At 50.2% G+C, this 20,000-nt stretch overlaps 18 non-coding genes across 18 annotated transcripts; all 18 read left to right on the top strand.

The window, feature by feature from the left end:
• Positions 1-980: 980 nt before the first annotated feature.
• Positions 981-1,062, top strand: trnas-aga (transfer RNA serine (anticodon AGA)). Its single transcript has one exon. It is a non-coding gene; the product is annotated as a tRNA-Ser (tRNA).
• Positions 1,063-1,318: 256 nt separating this feature from the next.
• Positions 1,319-1,391, top strand: trnav-aac (transfer RNA valine (anticodon AAC)). The gene has a single exon. It is a non-coding gene; the product is annotated as a tRNA-Val (tRNA).
• A 2,676-nt stretch (positions 1,392-4,067) lies between these two features.
• trnam-cau (transfer RNA methionine (anticodon CAU)) lies at positions 4,068-4,139 on the top strand. Its single transcript has one exon. It is a non-coding gene; the product is annotated as a tRNA-Met (tRNA).
• Positions 4,140-4,444: 305 nt separating this feature from the next.
• trnas-aga (transfer RNA serine (anticodon AGA)) lies at positions 4,445-4,526 on the top strand. Its single transcript has one exon. It is a non-coding gene; the product is annotated as a tRNA-Ser (tRNA).
• Positions 4,527-4,782: 256 nt separating this feature from the next.
• On the top strand, positions 4,783-4,855 carry trnav-aac (transfer RNA valine (anticodon AAC)). The gene has a single exon. It is a non-coding gene; the product is annotated as a tRNA-Val (tRNA).
• A 2,320-nt stretch (positions 4,856-7,175) lies between these two features.
• trnas-aga (transfer RNA serine (anticodon AGA)) lies at positions 7,176-7,257 on the top strand. The gene has a single exon. It is a non-coding gene; the product is annotated as a tRNA-Ser (tRNA).
• A 256-nt stretch (positions 7,258-7,513) lies between these two features.
• Positions 7,514-7,586, top strand: trnav-aac (transfer RNA valine (anticodon AAC)). The gene has a single exon. It is a non-coding gene; the product is annotated as a tRNA-Val (tRNA).
• Positions 7,587-9,992: 2,406 nt separating this feature from the next.
• trnas-aga (transfer RNA serine (anticodon AGA)) lies at positions 9,993-10,074 on the top strand. Its single transcript has one exon. It is a non-coding gene; the product is annotated as a tRNA-Ser (tRNA).
• A 256-nt stretch (positions 10,075-10,330) lies between these two features.
• Positions 10,331-10,403, top strand: trnav-aac (transfer RNA valine (anticodon AAC)). The gene has a single exon. It is a non-coding gene; the product is annotated as a tRNA-Val (tRNA).
• A 1,039-nt stretch (positions 10,404-11,442) lies between these two features.
• Positions 11,443-11,524, top strand: trnas-aga (transfer RNA serine (anticodon AGA)). The gene has a single exon. It is a non-coding gene; the product is annotated as a tRNA-Ser (tRNA).
• Positions 11,525-14,179: 2,655 nt separating this feature from the next.
• trnas-aga (transfer RNA serine (anticodon AGA)) lies at positions 14,180-14,261 on the top strand. The gene has a single exon. It is a non-coding gene; the product is annotated as a tRNA-Ser (tRNA).
• Positions 14,262-14,517: 256 nt separating this feature from the next.
• On the top strand, positions 14,518-14,590 carry trnav-aac (transfer RNA valine (anticodon AAC)). Its single transcript has one exon. It is a non-coding gene; the product is annotated as a tRNA-Val (tRNA).
• Positions 14,591-15,707: 1,117 nt separating this feature from the next.
• On the top strand, positions 15,708-15,789 carry trnas-aga (transfer RNA serine (anticodon AGA)). Its single transcript has one exon. It is a non-coding gene; the product is annotated as a tRNA-Ser (tRNA).
• Positions 15,790-16,045: 256 nt separating this feature from the next.
• On the top strand, positions 16,046-16,118 carry trnav-aac (transfer RNA valine (anticodon AAC)). The gene has a single exon. It is a non-coding gene; the product is annotated as a tRNA-Val (tRNA).
• A 598-nt stretch (positions 16,119-16,716) lies between these two features.
• trnas-aga (transfer RNA serine (anticodon AGA)) lies at positions 16,717-16,798 on the top strand. Its single transcript has one exon. It is a non-coding gene; the product is annotated as a tRNA-Ser (tRNA).
• A 256-nt stretch (positions 16,799-17,054) lies between these two features.
• trnav-aac (transfer RNA valine (anticodon AAC)) lies at positions 17,055-17,127 on the top strand. Its single transcript has one exon. It is a non-coding gene; the product is annotated as a tRNA-Val (tRNA).
• Positions 17,128-19,403: 2,276 nt separating this feature from the next.
• trnas-aga (transfer RNA serine (anticodon AGA)) lies at positions 19,404-19,485 on the top strand. Its single transcript has one exon. It is a non-coding gene; the product is annotated as a tRNA-Ser (tRNA).
• A 256-nt stretch (positions 19,486-19,741) lies between these two features.
• trnav-aac (transfer RNA valine (anticodon AAC)) lies at positions 19,742-19,814 on the top strand. Its single transcript has one exon. It is a non-coding gene; the product is annotated as a tRNA-Val (tRNA).
• Positions 19,815-20,000: the final 186 nt, after the last annotated feature.

Here is a 20,000-nt window from a genome sequence, read left to right as displayed (position 1 = left end):
AGCACCATGGACAGCACTCTGTCAGATGCTCAAGCGCATATTGTTTTTTACTCATGTTCTGGTTTCAGGACCACAATAAAAACACAATAAAAGCTGAACAGGGTTCCATGGTGTAATGGTTAGCACTCTGGACTTTGACCCTAAGAGCTTCCACCACCAGACACCACTAGCTCCACCACCAGACGACAGCAGCATCACCACCACACCGCAGGAGCTTCCACCACCAGACACCACTAGCTCCTCCACCAGACCCCAGCAGCATCACCACCAGACCCCAGGAGCTTCCACCACCAGACCCCAGGAATTTCCATCACCAGACCCAAGGAGCTTCCATCACCTGACCCCAGGAGCTTCCATCACCAGACCCCAGGAGCTTCCACCACCAGACCCCACTAGCTGCACCACCAGACCCCAGCAGCATCACCACCACACCTCAGGAGCTTCCACCACCAGACCCCAACAACAACTCAACAACCTCAACAACCTCAACAACCCGGCTCACCTGGAGCCACCCAGAGACCCGGCTCACCGTCCGAACCAGGGGACCCGCTTTTAAGTCCCCTACCCCCCTCCCCCCCACTGTGTGGCGGAGTCACCTCCTGGTTATACAGCAGAGTGGCGCAGCGGAAGCGTGCTGGGCCCATAACCCAGAGGTCGAAGGATCGAAACCATCCTCTGCTACTTAAGAGATCCTCTCATACATGAGATGTGAGAGATTAACTGAAATCTATCCAGAGCTTTTTGGAAACAAGAAAGTGGATGTATGATCTATGAACATACTGCACTGACTGTTGATAAAATGCATTTAATCAAAATGAGGATGAAAATATGTCTCAACCTAATAAAGTAAAACCAACCATTTTAAAATAAAGTAAAACCAACCATTTTAAAATAAAGACTCTAAATTGTCTATTTCTGAAGATTCACACACACACACACACACACACACACACACACACACACATACACACAGCTGACAGGTTGTTGTGGCCGAGTGGTTAAGGCGATGGACTAGAAATCCATTGGGGATACCCCGCGCAGGTTCGAATCCTGCCAACAACGAGTAATGTTTGAATGTGCAAGACGACTGCCTAATTTGCAGTTATTAATCATATCCAGTACTGTCTTTCAAAAGTAATCAGTTGGCTTGCCTTGTGGTACATTTTGTATTTTCTACCCAGCATGGTAATACCGATGGATGATTTTTAATTTTACCGCACCAGGACAACTTATATGAAATCACACATTTATTTCTAACATGAATGATTTGAAGATAGGATTTTTTTTTCGTTACGCCCGCCATTTTCAAAGCATGCAAGTTTCCGTAGTGTAGTGGTTATCACGTTCGCCTAACACGCGAAAGGTCCCCTGTTCGAAACTGGGCGGAAACATGTATTACTGCAATAATATTATTTGGACTTGGAAAACCCCTCTAATCCTCTTCTTGGTGCTCGGCACAGGAAGGTCGACCATCTCTTTCTCGCATTGGGTCTTATGCAGAAATGAATTTCGTTGCAGTTCCACAACTGATTAAAAGCCAGTCATTCCTCATTTACCTAATCTTTCAAATGTCCAACTTTACAGGAAAAAAAGAAACATATTACAGAGATTTTTTACAGGATCTTTTCGTCATGCCCGCCTTTTTCAAAACATGTAAGTCACTAGCTCCACCACCAAACCCCAGCAGCATTAACACCAGACCCCACTAGCTCCACCACCAGACCCCAAGAGCTTCCAACACCAGACCCCACTAGCTCCACCACCATACCCCAGCAGCATCACCACCAGACCCCAGGAGCTTCCACCACCAGACCCCAGGAGCTTCCACCACCAGACCTCAGGAGCTTCCACCACCAGACCCCAGGAGCTTCCACCAGACCCCAGCAGCATCACCACCAGACCCCACTAGCTCCACCACCAGACCCCAGCAGCATTACCACCAGACCCCATCCACCACCAGACCCTACTAGCTCCACCACCAGACCCCAGCAGCATTACCACCAGACCCCATCCACCACAAGACCCCACTAGCTCCACCACCAGACCCCAGCAGCATCACCACCAGACCCCATCCACCACCAGACCCTACTAGCTCCACCACCAGACCCCAGGAGCTTCCAACACCAGACCCCACTAGCTCCACCACCGGACCCCAGCAGCATCAGCACCAGACCCCAGGAGCTTCCACCACCAGACCCCAGGAGCTTCCACCACCAGACCCCAGGAGCTTCCACCACCAGACCCCAGGAGCTTCCACCACCAGACCTCAGGAGCTTCCACCACCAGACCCCAGGAGCTTCCACCACCAGACCCCAGCAGCATCAGCACCAGACCCCAGCAGCATCACCACCAGAACCCAGGAGCTTCCACCACCACACCCCAGGAGCTTCCATCACCAGACCCCAGGAGCTTCCACCACCAGACCCCTCTAGCTGCACCACCAGACCCCAGCAGCATCACCACCACACCTCAGGAGCTTCCACCACCAAACCCTAACAACAACTCAACAACCTCAAAAACCCGGCTCACCTGGAGCCACCCAAAGACCCGGCTCACCGTCCGAACCCGGGGACCCGCTTTTAAGCCCCCCACCGACCGGCCACTGGAGTGAAAGAGCAAGCCCTTGGGCCTGGAGGACCAGGGCCCTGGTACCATAAACACCCAGACGCTCCTAGCACCATGGACAGCACTCTGTCAGATGCTCAAGCGCATATTGTTTTTTACTCATGTTCTGGTTTCAGGACCACAATAAAAACACAATAAAAGCTGAACAGGGTTCCATGGTGTAATGGTTAGCACTCTGGACTTTGACCCCAGGAGCTTCCACCACCAGACACCACTAGCTCCACCACCAGACGACAGCAGCATCACCACCACACCTCAGGAGCTTCCACCACCAGACACCACTAGCTCCACCACCAGACCCCAGCAGCATCACCACCAGACCCCAGCAGCATCACCACCAGACCCCAGGAGCTTCCACCACCAGACCCCAGGAATTTCCATCACCAGACCCAAGGAGCTTCCATCACCTGACCCCAGGAGCTTCCATCACCAGACCCCAGGAACTTCCACCACCAGACCCCACTAGCTGCACCACCAGACCCCAGCAGCATCACCACCAGAACCCAGGAGCTTCCACCACCACACCCCAGGAGCTTCCATCACCAGACCCCAGGAGCTTCCACCACCAGACCCCTCTAGCTGCACCACCAGACCCCAGCAGCATCACCACCACACCTCAGGAGCTTCCACCACCAAACCCTAACAACAACTCAACAACCTCAAAAACCCGGCTCACCTGGAGCCACCCAAAGACCCGGCTCACCGTCCGAACCCGGGGACCCGCTTTTAAGCCCCCCACCGACCGGCCACTGGAGTGAAAGAGCCAGCCTTTGGGCCTGGAGGACCAGGGCCCTGGTACCATAAACACCCAGACGCTCCTAGCACCATGGACAGCACTCTGTCAGATGCTCAAGCGCATATTGTTTTTTACTCATGTTCTGGTTTCAGGACCACAATAAAAACACAATAAAAGCTGAACAGGGTTCCATGGTGTAATGGTTAGCACTCTGGACTTTGACCCCAGGAGCTTCCACCACCAGACACCACTAGCTCCACCACCAGACGACAGCAGCATCACCACCACACCTCAGGAGCTTCCACCACCAGACACCACTAGCTCCACCACCAGACCCCAGCAGCATCACCACCAGACCCCAGCAGCATCACCACCAGACCCCAGGAGCTTCCACCACCAGACCCCAGGAATTTCCATCACCAGACCCAAAGAGCTTCCATCACCTGACCCCAGGAGCTTCCATCACCAGACCCCAGGAGCTTCCACCACCAGACCCCACTAGCTGCACCACCAGACCCCAGCAGCATCACCACCCCACCTCAGGAGCTTCCACCACCAGACCCCAAAAACAACTCAACAACCTCAACAACCCGGCTCACCTGGAGCCACCCAGAGACCCGGCTCACCGTCCGAACCAGGGGACCCGCTTTTAAGTCCCCTACCCCCCTCCCCCCCACTGTGTGGCGGAGTCACATCCTGGTTATACAGCAGAGTGGCGCAGCGGAAGCGCGCTGGGCCCATAACCCAGAGGTCGATGGATCGAAACCATCCTCTGCTACTTAAGAGATCCTCTCATACATGAGATGTGAGAGATTAACTGAAATCTATCCAGAGCTTTTTGGAAACAAGAAAGTGGATGTATGATCTATGAACATACTGCACTGACTGTTGATAAAATGCATTTAATCAAAATGAGGATGAAAATATGTCTCAACCTAATAAAGTAAAACCAACCATTTTAAAATAAAGTAAAACCAACCATTTTAAAATAAAGACTCTAAATTGTCTATTTCTGAAGATTCACACACACACACACACACACACACACACACACACACACACACACATACACACAGCTGACAGGTTGTTGTGGCCGAGTGGTTAAGGCGATGGACTAGAAATCCATTGGGGATACCCCGCGCAGGTTCGAATCCTGCCAACAACGAGTAATGTTTGAATGTGCAAGACGACTGCCTAATTTGCAGTTATTAATCATATCCAGTACTGTCTTTCAAAAGTAATCAGTTGGCTTGCCTTGTGGTACATTTTGTATTTTCTACCCAGCATGGTAATACCGATGGATGATTTTTAATTTTACCGCACCAGGACAACTTATATGAAATCACACATTTATTTCTAACATGAATGATTTGAAGATAGGATTTTTTTTTCGTTACGCCCGCCATTTTCAAAGCATGCAAGTTTCCGTAGTGTAGTGGTTATCACGTTCGCCTAACACGCGAAAGGTCCCCTGTTCGAAACTGGGCGGAAACATGTATTACTGCAATAATATTATTTGGACTTGGAAAACCCCTCTAATCCTCTTCTTGGTGCTCGGCACAGGAAGGTCGACCATCTCTTTCTCGCATTGGGTCTTATGCAGAAATGAATTTCGTTGCAGTTCCACAACTGATTAAAAGCCAGTCATTCCTCATTTACCTAATCTTTCAAATGTCCAACTTTACAGGAAAAAAAGAAACATATTACAGAGATTTTTTACAGGATCTTTTCGTCATGCCCGCCTTTTTCAAAACATGTAAGTCACTAGCTCCACCACCAAACCCCAGCAGCATTAACACCAGACCCCACTAGCTCCACCACCAGACCCCAGGAGCTTCCAACACCAGACCCCACTAGCTCAATTCAATTCAATTCAATTCAATTTTATTTATATAGCGTCTAATACAACAGATGTTGTCTCTAGACGCTTTCCAGAGATCCAGAACATAAACATAAACATAAACATAAACCCCCGAGCAATTATAATATAGCTCCACCACCATACCCCAGCAGCATCACCACCAGACCCCAGGAGCTTCCACCACCAGACCCCAGGAGCTTCCACCACCAGACCTCAGGAGTTTCCACCACCAGACCCCAGGAGCTTCCACCAGACCCCAGCAGCATCACCACCAGACCCCACTAGCTCCACCACCAGACCCCAGCAGCATTACCACCAGACCCCATCCACCACCAGACCCTACTAGCTCCACCACCGGACCCCAGCAGCATTACCACCAGACCCCATCCACCACAAGACCCCACTAGCTCCACCACCAGACCCCAGCAGCATCACCACCAGACCCCATCCACCACCAGACCCTACTAGCTCCACCACCAGACCCCAGGAGCTTCCAACACCAGACCCCACTAGCTCCACCACCGGACCCCAGCAGCATCAGCACCAGACCCCAGGAGCTTCCACCACCAGACCCCAGGAGCTTCCACCACCAGACCCCAGGAGCTTCCACCACCAGACCCCAGCAGCATCAGCACCAGACCCCAGCAGCATCACCACCAGAACCCAGGAGCTTCCACCACCACACCCCAGGAGCTTCCATCACCAGACCCCAGGAGCTTCCACCACCAGACCCCTCTAGCTGCACCACCAGACCCCAGCAGCATCACCACCACACCTCAGGGGCTTCCACCACCAAACCCTAACAACAACTCAACAACCTCAAAAACCCGGCTCACCTGGAGCCACCCAAAGACCCGGCTCACCGTCCGAACCCGGGGACCCGCTTTTAAGCCCCCCACCGACCGGCCACTGGAGTGAAAGAGCCAGCCCTTGGGCCTGGAGGACCAGGGCCCTGGTACCATAAACACCCAGACGCTCCTAGCACCATGGACAGCACTCTGTCAGATGCTCAAGCGCATATTGTTTTTTACTCATGTTCTGGTTTCAGGACCACAATAAAAACACAATAAAAGCTGAACAGGGTTCCATGGTGTAATGGTTAGCACTCTGGACTTTGACCCCAGGAGCTTCCACCACCAGACACCACTAGCTCCACCACCAGACGACAGCAGCATCACCACCACACCTCAGGAGCTTCCACCACCAGACACCACTAGCTCCACCACCAGACCCCAGCAGCATCACCACCAGACCCCAGCAGCATCACCACCAGACCCCAGGAGCTTCCACCACCAGACCCCAGGAATTTCCATCACCAGACCCAAGGAGCTTCCATCACCTGACCCCAGGAGCTTCCATCACCAGACCCCAGGAGCTTCCACCACCAGACCCCACTAGCTGCACCACCAGACCCCAGCAGCATCACCACCACACCTCAGGAGCTTCCACCACCAGACCCCAACAACAACTCAACAACCTCAACAACCCGGCTCACCTGGAGCCACCCAGAGACCCGGCTCACTGTCCGAACCAGGGGACCCGCTTTTAAGTCCCCTACCCCCCTCCCCCCCACTGTGTGGCGGAGTCACATCCTGGTTATACAGCAGAGTGGCGCAGCGGAAGCGTGCTGGGCCCATAACCCAGAGGTCGAAGGATCGAAACCATCCTCTGCTACTTAAGAGATCCTCTCATACTTGAGATGTGAGAGATTAACTGAAATCTATCCAGAGCTTTTTGGAAACAAGAAAGTGGATGTATGATCTATGAACATACTGCACTGACTGTTGATAAAATGCATTTAATCAAAATGAGGATGAAAATATGTCTCAACCTAATAAAGTAAAACCAACCATTTTAAAATAAAGTAAAACCAACCATTTTAAAATAAAGACTCTAAATTGTCTATTTCTGAAGATTCACACACACACACACACACATACACACAGCTGACAGGTTGTTGTGGCCGAGTGGTTAAGGCGATGGACTAGAAATCCATTGGGGATTCCCCGCGCAGGTTCAAATCCTGCCAACAACGAGTAATGTTTGAATGTGCAAGACGACTGCCTAATTTGCAGTTATTAATCATATCCAGTACTGTCTTTCAAAAGTAATCAGTTGGCTTCCCTTGTGGTAAATTTTGTATTTTCTACCCAGCATGGTAATACCGATGGATGATTTTTAATTTTACCGCACCAGGACAACTTATATGAAATCACACATTTATTTCTAACATGAATGATTTGAAGATAGGATTTTTTTTTCGTTACGCCCGCCATTTTCAAAGCATGCAAGTTTCCGTAGTGTAGTGGTTATCACGTTCGCCTAACACGCGAAAGGTCCCCTGTTCGAAACTGGGCGGAAACATGTATTACTGCAATAATATTATTTGGACTTGGAAAACCCCTCTAATCCTCTTCTTGGTGCTCGGCACAGGAAGGTCGACCATCTCTTTCTCGCATTGGGTCTTATGCAGAAATGAATTTCGTTGCAGTTCCACAACTGATTAAAAGCCAGTCATTCCTCATTTACCTAATCTTTCAAATGTCCAACTTTACAGGAAAAAAAGAAACATATTACAGAGATTTTTTACAGGATCTTTTCGTCATGCCCGCCTTTTTCAAAACATGTAAGTCACTAGCTCCACCACCAAACCCCAGCAGCATTAACACCAGACCCCACTAGCTCCACCACCAGACCCCAGGAGCTTCCAACACCAGACCCCACTAGCTCAATTCAATTCAATTCAATTCAATTTTATTTATATAGCGTCTAATACAACAGATGTTGTCTCTAGACGCTTTCCAGAGATCCAGAACATAAACATAAACATAAACATAAACCCCCGAGCAATTATAATATAGCTCCACCACCATACCCCAGCAGCATCACTACCAGACCCCAGGAGCTTCCACCACCAGACCCCAGGAGCTTCCACCACCAGACCTCAGGAGCTTCCACCACCAGACCCCAGGAGCTTCCACCAGACCCCAGCAGCATCACCACCAGACCCCACTAGCTCCACCACCAGACCCCAGCAGCATTACCACCAGACCCCATCCACCACCAGACCCTACTAGCTCCACCACCGGACCCCAGCAGCATTACCACCAGACCCCATCCACCACAAGACCCCACTAGCTCCACCACCAGACCCCAGCAGCATCACCACCAGACCCCATCCACCACCAGACCCTACTAGCTCCACCACCAGACCCCAGGAGCTTCCAACACCAGACCCCACTAGCTCCACCACCGGACCCCAGCAGCATCAGCACCAGACCCCAGGAGCTTCCACCACCAGACCCCAGGAGCTTCCACCACCAGACCCCAGGAGCTTCCACCACCAGACCCCAGCAGCATCAGCACCAGACCCCAGCAGCATCACCACCAGAACCCAGGAGCTTCCACCACCACACCCCAGGAGCTTCCATCACCAGACCCCAGGAGCTTCCACCACCAGACCCCTCTAGCTGCACCACCAGACCCCAGCAGCATCACCACCACACCTCAGGAGCTTCCACCACCAAACCCTAACAACAACTCAACAACCTCAAAAACCCGGCTCACCTGGAGCCACCCAAAGACCCGGCTCACCGTCCGAACCCGGGGACCCGCTTTTAAGCCCCCCACCGACCGGCCACTGGAGTGAAAGAGCCAGCCCTTGGGCCTGGAGGACCAGGGCCCTGGTACCATAAACACCCAGACGCTCCTAGCACCATGGACAGCACTCTGTCAGATGCTCAAGCGCATATTGTTTTTTACTCATGTTCTGGTTTCAGGACCACAATAAAAACACAATAAAAGCTGAACAGGGTTCCATGGTGTAATGGTTAGCACTCTGGACTTTGACCCCAGGAGCTTCCACCACCAGACACCACTAGCTCCACCACCAGACGACAGCAGCATCACCACCACACCTCAGGAGCTTCCACCACCAGACACCACTAGCTCCACCACCAGACCCCAGCAGCATCACCACCAGACCCCAGCAGCATCACCACCAGACCCCAGGAGCTTCCACCACCAGACCCCAGGAATTTCCATCACCAGACCCAAGGAGCTTCCATCACCTGACCCCAGGAGCTTCCATCACCAGACCCCAGGAGCTTCCACCACCAGACCCCACTAGCTGCACCACCAGACCCCAGCAGCATCACCACCACACCTCAGGAGCTTCCACCACCAGACCCCAACAACAACTCAACAACCTCAACAACCCGGCTCACCTGGAGCCACCCAGAGACCCGGCTCACTGTCCGAACCAGGGGACCCGCTTTTAAGTCCCCTACCCCCCTCCCCCCCACTGTGTGGCGGAGTCACATCCTGGTTATACAGCAGAGTGGCGCAGCGGAAGCGTGCTGGGCCCATAACCCAGAGGTCGAAGGATCGAAACCATCCTCTGCTACTTAAGAGATCCTCTCATACATGAGATGTGAGAGATTAACTGAAATCTATCCAGAGCTTTTTGGAAACAAGAAAGTGGATGTATGATCTATGAACATACTGCACTGACTGTTGATAAAATGCATTTAATCAAAATGAGGATGAAAATATGTCTCAACCTAATAAAGTAAAACCAACCATTTTAAAATAAAGTAAAACCAACCATTTTAAAATAAAGACTCTAAATTGTCTATTTCTGAAGATTCACACACACACACACACACACACACACACACACACACACACACACACACACACACACACACACACACACACACACACACACACACACACACACACACACACACACATACACACAGCTGACAGGTTGTTGTGGCCGAGTGGTTAAGGCGATGGACTAGAAATCCATTGGGGATTCCCCGCGCAGGTTCGAATCCTGCCAACAACGAGTAATGTTTGAATGTGCAAGACGACAGCCTAATTTGCAGTTATTAATCATATCCAGTACTGTCTTTCAAAAGTAATCAGTTGGCTTCCCTTGTGGTACATTTTGTATTTTCTACCCAGCATGGTAATACCGATGGATGATTTTTAATTTTACCGCACCAGGACAACTTATATGAAATCACACATTTATTTCTAACATGAATGATTTGAAGATAGGATTTTTTTTTCGTTACGCCCGCCATTTTCAAAGCATGCAAGTTTCCGTAGTGTAGTGGTTATCACGTTCGCCTAACACGCGAAAGGTCCCCTGTTCGAAACTGGGCGGAAACATGTATTACTGCAATAATATTATTTGGACTTGGAAAACCCCTCTAATCCTCTTCTTGGTGCTCGGCACAGGAAGGTCGACCATCTCTTTCTCGCATTGGGTCTTATGCAGAAATGAATTTCGTTGCAGTTCCACAACTGATTAAAAGCCAGTCATTCCCCATTTACCTAATCTTTCAAATGTCCAACTTTACAGGAAAAAAAGAAACATATTACAGAGATTTTTTACAGGATCTTTTCGTCATGCCCGCCTTTTTCAAAACATGTAAGTCACTAGCTCAACCACCAAACCCCAGCAGCATTAACACCAGACCCCACTAGCTCCACCACCAGACCCCAGGAGCTTCCAACACCAGACCCCACTAGCTCCACCACCATACCCCAGCAGCATCACCACCAGACCCCAGGAGCTTCCATCACCAGACCCCAGGAGCTTCCACCACCAGACCCCACTAGCTGCACCACCAGACCCCAGCAGCATCACCACCACACCTCAGGAGCTTCCACCACCAGACCCCAACAACAACTCAACAACCTCAACAACCCGGCTCACCTGGAGCCACCCAGAGACCCGGCTCACCGTCCGAACCAGGGGACCCGCTTTTAAGTCCCCTACCCCCCTCCCCATCACTGTGTGGCGGAGTCACATCCTGGTTATACAGCAGAGTGGCGCAGCGGAAGCGTGCTGGGCCCATAACCCAGAGGTCGATGGATCGAAACCATCCTCTGCTACTTAAGAGATCCTCTCATACATGAGATGTGAGAGATTAACTGAAATCTATCCAGAGCTTTTTGGAAACAAGAAAGTGGATGTATGATCTATGAACTATGAACATACTGGCTGTTGATGCTGACTGTTGATGAAAATGCTGTTGATGAAAATGCATTTAATCAAAATGAGGATGAAAATATGTCTCAACCTAATAAAGTAAAACCAACCATTTTAAAATAAAGTAAAACCAACCATTTTAAAATAAAGACTCTAAATTGTCTATTTCTGAAGATTCACACACACACACACACACATACACACAGCTGACAGGTTGTTGTGGCCGAGTGGTTAAGGCGATGGACTAGAAATCCATTGGGGATTCCCCGCGCAGGTTCAAATCCTGCCAACAACGAGTAATGTTTGAATGTGCAAGACGACTGCCTAATTTGCAGTTATTAATCATATCCAGTACTGTCTTTCAAAAGTAATCAGTTGGCTTCCCTTGTGGTAAATTTTGTATTTTCTACCCAGCATGGTAATACCGATGGATGATTTTTAATTTTACCGCACCAGGACAACTTATATGAAATCACACATTTATTTCTAACATGAATGATTTGAAGATAGGATTTTTTTTTCGTTACGCCCGCCATTTTCAAAGCATGCAAGTTTTCGTAGTTTAGTGGTTATCACGTTCGCCTAACACGCGAAAGGTCCCCTGTTCGAAACTGGGCGGAAACATGTATTACTGCAATAATATTATTTGGACTTGGAAAACCCCTCTAATCCTCTTCTTGGTGCTCGGCACAGGAAGGTCGACCATCTCTTTCTCGCATTGGGTCTTATGCAGAAATGAATTTCGTTGCAGTTCCACAACTGATTAAAAGCCAGTCATTCCCCATTTAACTAATCTTTCAAATGTCCAACTTTACAGGAAAAAAAGAAACATATTACAGAGATTTTTTACAGGATCTTTTCGTCATGCCCGCCTTTTTCAAAACATGTAAGTCACTAGCTCCACCACCAAACCCCAGCAGCATTAACACCAGACCCCACTAGCTCCACCACCAGACCCCAGGAGCTTCCAACACCAGACCCCACTAGCTCCACCACCATACCCCAGCAGCATCACCACCAGACCCCAGGAGCTTCCACCACCAGACCCCAGGAGCTTCCACCACCAGACCTCAGGAGCTTCCACCACCAGACCCCAGGAGCTTCCACCAGACCCCAGCAGCATCACCACCAGACCCCACTAGCTCCACCATCAGACCCCAGCAGCATTACCACCAGACCCCATCCACCACCAGACCCTACTAGCTCCACCACCAGACCCCAGCAGCATTACCACCAGACCCCATCCACCACAAGACCCCACTAGCTCCACCACCAGACCCCAGCAGCATCACCACCAGACCCCATCCACCACCAGACCCTACTAGCTCCACCACCAGACCCCAGGAGCTTCCAACACCAGACCCCACTAGCTCCACCACCGGACCCCAGCAGCATCAGAACCAGACCCCAGGAGCTTCCACCACCAGACCCCAGGAGCTTCCACCGCCAGACCCCAGGAGCTTCCACCACCAGACCCCAGGAGCTTCCACCACCAGACCTCAGGAGCTTCCACCACCAGACCCCAGGAGCTTCCACCACCAGACCCCAGCAGCATCAGCACCAGACCCCAGCAGCATCACCACCAGAACCCAGGAGCTTCCACCACCACACCCCAGGAGCTTCCATCACCAGACCCCAGGAGCTTCCACCACCAGACCCCTCTAGCTGCACCACCAGACCCCAGCAGCATCACCACCACACCTCAGGAGCTTCCACCACCAAACCCTAACAACAACTCAACAACCTCAAAAACCCGGCTCACCTGGAGCCACCCAAAGACCCGGCTCACCGTCCGAACCCGGGGACCCGCTTTTAAGCCCCCCACCGACCGGCCACTGGAGTGAAAGAGCCAGCCCTTGGGCCTGGAGGACCAGGGCCCTGGTACAATAAACACCCAGACGCTCCTAGCACCATGGACAGCACTCTGTCAGATGCTCAAGCGCATATTGTTTTTTACTCATGTTCTGGTTTCAGGACCACAATAAAAACACAATAAAAGCTGAACAGGGTTCCATGGTGTAATGGTTAGCACTCTGGACTTTGACCCCAGGAGCTTCCACCACCAGACACCACTAGCTCCACCACCAGACGACAGCAGCATCACCACCACACCTCAGGAGCTTCCACCACCAGACACCACTAGCTCCACCACCAGACCCCAGCAGCATCACCACCAGACCCCAGCAGCATCACCACCAGACCCCAGGAGCTTCCACCACAAGACCCCAGGAATTTCCATCACCAGACCCAAGGTGCTTCCATCACTTGACCCCAGGAGCTTCCATCACCAGACCCCAGGAGCTTCCACCACCAGACCCCACTAGCTGCACCACCAGACCCCAGCAGCATCACCACCACACCTCAGGAGCTTCCACCACCAGACCCCAACAACAACTCAACGACCTCAACAACCCGGCTCACCTGGAGCCACCCAGAGACCCGGCTCACCGTCCGAACCAAGGGACCCGCTTTTAAGTCCCCTCCCCCCCTCCCCCCCACTGTGTGGCGGAGTCACATCCTGGTTATACAGCAGAGTGGCGCAGCGGAAGCGTGCTGGGCCCATAACCCAGAGGTCGATGGATCGAAACCATCCTCTGCTACTTAAGAGATCCTCTCATACATGAGATGTGAGAGATTAACTGAAATCTATCCAGAGCTTTTTGGAAACAAGAAAGTGGATGTATGATCTATGAACATACTGCACTGACTGTTGATGAAAATGCATTTAATCAAAATGAGGATGAAAATATGTCTCAACCTAATAAAGTAAAACCAACCATTTTAAAATAAAGTAAAACCAACCATTTTAAAATAAAGACTCTAAATTGTCTATTTCTGAAGATTCACACACACACACACACACACACACACACACACACACACACACACACACACACACACACACACACACACACACACACACACACACACACACACACACAGCTGACAGGTTGTTGTGGCCGAGTGGTTAAGGCGATGGACTAGAAATCCATTGGGGATTCCCCGCGCAGGTTCGAAACCTGCCAACAACGAGTAATGTTTGAATGTGCAAGACGACAGCCTAATTTGCAGTTATTAATCATATCCAGTACTGTCTTTCAAATGTAATCAGTTGGCTTCCCTTGTGGTACATTTTGTATTTTCTACCCAGCATGGTAATACCGATGGATGATTTTTAATTTTACCGCACCAGGACAACTTATATGAAATCACACATTTATTTCTAACATGAATGATTTGAAGATAGGATTTTTTTTTCGTTACGCCCGCCATTTTCAAAGCATGCAAGTTTCCGTAGTGTAGTGGTTATCACGTTCGCCTAACACGCGAAAGGTCCCCTGTTCGAAACTGGGCGGAAACATGTATTACTGCAATAATATTATTTGGACTTGGAAAACCCCTCTAATCCTCTTCTTGGTGCTCGGCACAGGAAGGTCGACCATCTCTTTCTCGCATTGGTCTTATGCAGAAATGAATTTCGTTGCAGTTCCACAACTGATTAAAAGCCAGTCATTCCCCATTTACCTAATCTTTAAAATGTCCAACTTTACAGGAAAAAAAGAAACATATTACAGAGATTTTTTACAGGATCTTTTCGTCATGCCCGCCTTTTTCAAAACATGTAAGTCACTAGCTCCACCACCAAACCCCAGCAGCATTAACACCAGACCCCACTAGCTCCACCACCAGACCCCAGGAGCTTCCAACACCAGACCCCACTAGCTCCACCACCATACCCCAGCAGCATCACCACCACACCCCAGGAGCTTCCACCACCAGACCCCAGGAGCTTCCACCACCAGACCTCAGGAGCTTCCACCACCAGACCCCAGGAGCTTCCACCAGACCCCAGCAGCATCACCACCAGACCCCACTAGCTCCACCACCAGACCACAGCAGCATCACCACCACACCTCAGGAGCTTCCACCACCAGACCCCAACAACAACTCAACAACCTCAACAACCCGGCTCACCTGGAGCCACCCAGAGACCCGGCTCACCGTCCGAACCAGGGGACCCGCTTTTAAGTCCCCTACCCCCCTCCCCCCCACTGTGTGGCGGAGTCACATCCTGGTTATACAGCAGAGTGGCGTAGCGGAAGCGTGCTGGGCCCATAACCCAGAGGTCGATGGATCGAAACCATCCTCTGCTACTTAAGAGATCCTCTCATACATGAGATGTGAGAGATTAACTGAAATCTATCCAGAGCTTTTTGGAAACAAGAAAGTGGATGTATGATCTATGAACATACTGCACTGACTGTTGATGAAAATGCATTTAATCAAAATGAGGATGAAAATATGTCTCAACCTAATAAAGTAAAACCAACCATTTTAAAATAAAGTAAAACCAACCATTTTAAAATAAAGATTCTAAATTGTCTATTTCTGAAGATTCACACACACACACACACACACACACACACACACACACACACACACACACACACACACACACACACACACACAGCTGACAGGTTGTTGTGGCCGAGTGGTTAAGGCGATGGACTAGAAATCCATTGGGGATTCCCCGCGCAGGTTCGAATCCTGCCAACAACGAGTAATGTTTGAATGTGCAAGACGACAGCCTAATTTGCAGTTATTAATCATATCCAGTACTGTCTTTCAAAAGTAATCAGTTGGCTTCCCTTGTGGTACATTTTGTATTTTCTACCCAGCATGGTAATACCGATGGATGATTTTTAATTTTACCGCACCAGGACAACTTATATGAAATCACACATTTATTTCTAACATGAATGATTTGAAGATAGGATTTTTTTTTCGTTACCCCCGCCATTTTCAAAGCATGCAAGTTTCCGTAGTGTAGTGGTTATCACGTTCGCCTAACACGCGAAAGGTCCCCTGTTCGAAACTGGGCGGAAACATGTATTACTGCAATAATATTATTTGGACTTGGAAAACCCCTCTAATCCTCTTCTTGGTGCATCACCTGGAGCCACCCAGAGACCCGGCTCACCGTCCGAACCGGGGGACCCGCTTTTAAGTCCCCTACCCCCCTCCCCCCCACTGTGTGGCGGAGTCACATCCTGGTTATACAGCAGAGTGGCGCAGCGGAAGCGTGCTGGGCCCATAACCCAGAGGTCGATGGATCGAAACCATCCTCTGCTACTTAAGAGATCCTCTCATACATGAGATGTGAAAGATTAACTGAAATCTATCCAGAGCTTTTTGGAAACAAGAAAGTGGATGTATGATCTATGAACATACTGCACTGACTGTTGATGAAAATGCATTTAATCAAAATGAGGATGAAAATATGTCTCAACCTAATAAAGTAAAACCAACCATTTTAAAATAAAGTAAAACCAACCATTTTAAAATAAAGACTCTAAATTGTCTATTTCTGAAGATTCACACACACACACACACACACACGCACACGCACACGCACACGCACACGCACACGCACACGCACACGCACACGCACACACACACACACACGCACACACACACAGCTGACAGGTTGTTGTGGCCGAGTGGTTAAGGCGATGGACTAGAAATCCATTGGGGATTCCCCGCGCAGGTTCGAATCCTGCCAACAACGAGTAATGTTTGAATGTGCAAGACGACAGCCTAATTTGCAGTTATTAATCATATCCAGTACTGTCTTTCAAATGTAATCAGTTGGCTTCCCTTGTGGTACATTTTGTATTTTCTACCCAGCATGGTAATACCGATGGATGATTTTTAATTTTACCGCACCAGGACAACTTATATGAAATCACACATTTATTTCTAACATGAATGATTTGAAGATAGGATTTTTTTTTCGTTACGCCCGCCATTTTCAAAGCATGCAAGTTTCCGTAGTGTAGTGGTTATCACGTTCGCCTAACACGCGAAAGGTCCCCTGTTCGAAACTGGGCGGAAACATGTATTACTGCAATAATATTATTTGGACTTGGAAAACCCCTCTAATCCTCTTCTTGGTGCTCGGCACAGGAAGGTCGACCATCTCTTTCTCGCATTGGGTCTTATGCAGAAATGAATTTCGTTGCAGTTCCACAACTGATTAAAAGCCAGTCATTCCCCATTTACCTAATCTTTAAAATGTCCAACTTTACAGGAAAAAAAGAAACATATTACAGAGATTTTTTACAGGATCTTTTCGTCATGCCCGCCTTTTTCAAAACATGTAAGTCACTAGCTCCACCACCAAACCCCAGCAGCATTAACACCAGACCCCACTAGCTCCACCACCAGACCCCAGGAGCTTCCAACACCAGACCCCACTAGCTCCACCACCATATCCCAGCAGCATCACCACCACACCCCAGGAGCTTCCACCACCAGACCCCAGGAGCTTCCACCACCAGACCTCAGGAGCTTCCACCACCAGACCCCAGGAGCTTCCACCAGACCCCAGCAGCATCACCACCAGACCCCACTAGCTCCACCACCAGACCCCAGCAGCATTACCACCAGACCCCATCCACCACCAGACCCTACTAGCTCCACCACCAGACCCCAGCAGCATTACCACCAGACCCCATCCACCACAAGACCCCACTAGCTCCACCACCAGACCCCAGCAGCATCACCACCAGACCCCATCCACCACCAGACCCTACTAGCTCCACCACCAGACCCCACGAGCTTCCAACACCAGACCCCACTAGCTCCACCACCAGACCCCAGCAGCATCAGCACCAGACCCCAGGAGCTTCCACCACCAGACCCCAGGAGCTTCCACCACCAGACCCCAGGAGCTTCCACCACCAGACCCCAGGAGCTTCCACCACCAGACCTCAGGAGCTTCCACCACCAGACCCCAGGAGCTTCCACCACCAGACCCCAGCAGCATCAGCACCAGACCCCAGCAGCATCACCACCAGAACCCAGGAGCTTCCACCACCACACCCCAGGAGCTTCCATCACCAGACCCCAGGAGCTTCCACCACCAGACCCCTCTAGCTGCACCACCAGACCCCAGCAGCATCACCACCACACCTCAGGAGCTTCCACCACCAAACCCTAACAACAACTCAACAACCTCAAAAACCCGGCTCACCTGGAGCCACCCAAAGACCCGGCTCACCGTCCGAACCCGGGGACCCGCTTTTAAGCCCCCCACCGACCGGCCACTGGAGTGAAAGAGCCAGCCCTTGGGCCTGGAGGACCAGGGCCCTGGTACCATAAACACCCAGACGCTCCTAGCACCATGGACAGCACTCTGTCAGATGCTCAAGCGCATATTGTTTTTTACTCATGTTCTGGTTTCAGGACCACAATAAAAACACAATAAAAGCTGAACAGGGTTCCATGGTGTAATGGTTAGCACTCTGGACTTTGACCCCAGGAGCTTCCACCACCAGACACCACTAGCTCCACCACCAGACGACAGCAGCATCACCACCACACCTCAGGAGCTTCCACCACCAGACACCACTAGCTCCACCACCAGACCCCAGCAGCATCACCACCAGACCCCAGCAGCATCACCACCAGACCCCAGGAGCTTCCACCACCAGACCCCAGGAATTTCCATCACCAGACCCAAGGGGCTTCCATCACCTGACCCCAGGAGCTTCCATCACCAGACCCCAGGAGCTTCCACCACCAGACCCCACTAGCTGCACCACCAGACCCCAGCAGCATCACCACCACACCTGAGGAGCTTCCACCACCAGACCCCAACAACAACTCAACAACCTCAACAACCCGGCTCACCTGGAGCCACCCAGAGACCCGGCTCACCGTCCGAACCAGGGGACCCGCTTTTAAGTCCCCTAACCCCCTCCCCCCCACTGTGTGGCGGAGTCACATCCTGGTTATACAGCAGACTGGCGCAGCGGAAGCGTGCTGGGCCCATAACCCAGAGGTCGATGGATCGAAACCATCCTCTGCTACTTAAGAGATCCTCTCATACATGAGATGTGAGAGATTAACTGAAATCTATCCAGAGCTTTTTGGAAACAAGAAAGTGGATGTATGATCTATGAACATACTGCACTGACTGTTGATGAAAATGCATTTAATAAAAATGAGGATGAAAATATGTCTCAACCTAATAAAGTAAAACCAACCATTTTAAAATAAAGTAAAACCAACCATTTTAAAATAAAGACTCTAAATTGTCTATTTCTGAAGATTCACACACACACACACACACACACACACACACACACACACATACACACAGCTGACAGGTTGTTGTGGCCGAGTGGTTAAGGCGATGGACTAGAAATCCATTGGGGATTCCCCGCGCAGGTTCGAATCCTGCCAACAACGAGTAATGTTTGAATGTGCAAGACGACAGCCTAATTTGCAGTTATTAATCATATCCAGTACTGTCTTTCAAAAGTAATCAGTTGGCTTCCCTTGTGGTACATTTTGTATTTTCTACCCAGCATGGTAATACCGATGGATGATTTTTAATTTTACCGCACCAGGACAACTTATATAAAATCACACATTTATTTCTAACATGAATGATTTGAAGATAGGATTTTTTTTTCGTTACGCCCGCCATTTTCAAAGCATGCTAGTTTCCGTAGTGTAGTGGTTATCACGTTCGCCTAACACGCGAAAGGTCCCCTGTTCGAAACTGGGCGGAAACATGTATTACTGCAATAATATAATTTGGACTTGGAAAACCCCTCTAAACCTCTTCTTGGTGCTCGGCACAGGAAGGTCGACCATCTCTTTCTCGCATTGGGTCTTATGCAGAAATGAATTTCGTTGCAGTTCCACAACTGATTAAAAGCCAGTCATTCCCCATTTACCTAATCTTTCAAATGTCCAAC

The sequence above is a fragment of the Cololabis saira genome, unplaced genomic scaffold, assembly GCF_033807715.1.
Source record: "Cololabis saira isolate AMF1-May2022 unplaced genomic scaffold, fColSai1.1 scf034, whole genome shotgun sequence".
NCBI classification, from domain to species: Eukaryota; Metazoa; Chordata; class Actinopteri; order Beloniformes; family Belonidae; genus Cololabis; species Cololabis saira.
This window is presented reverse-complemented; position numbering and strand designations above follow the sequence as displayed.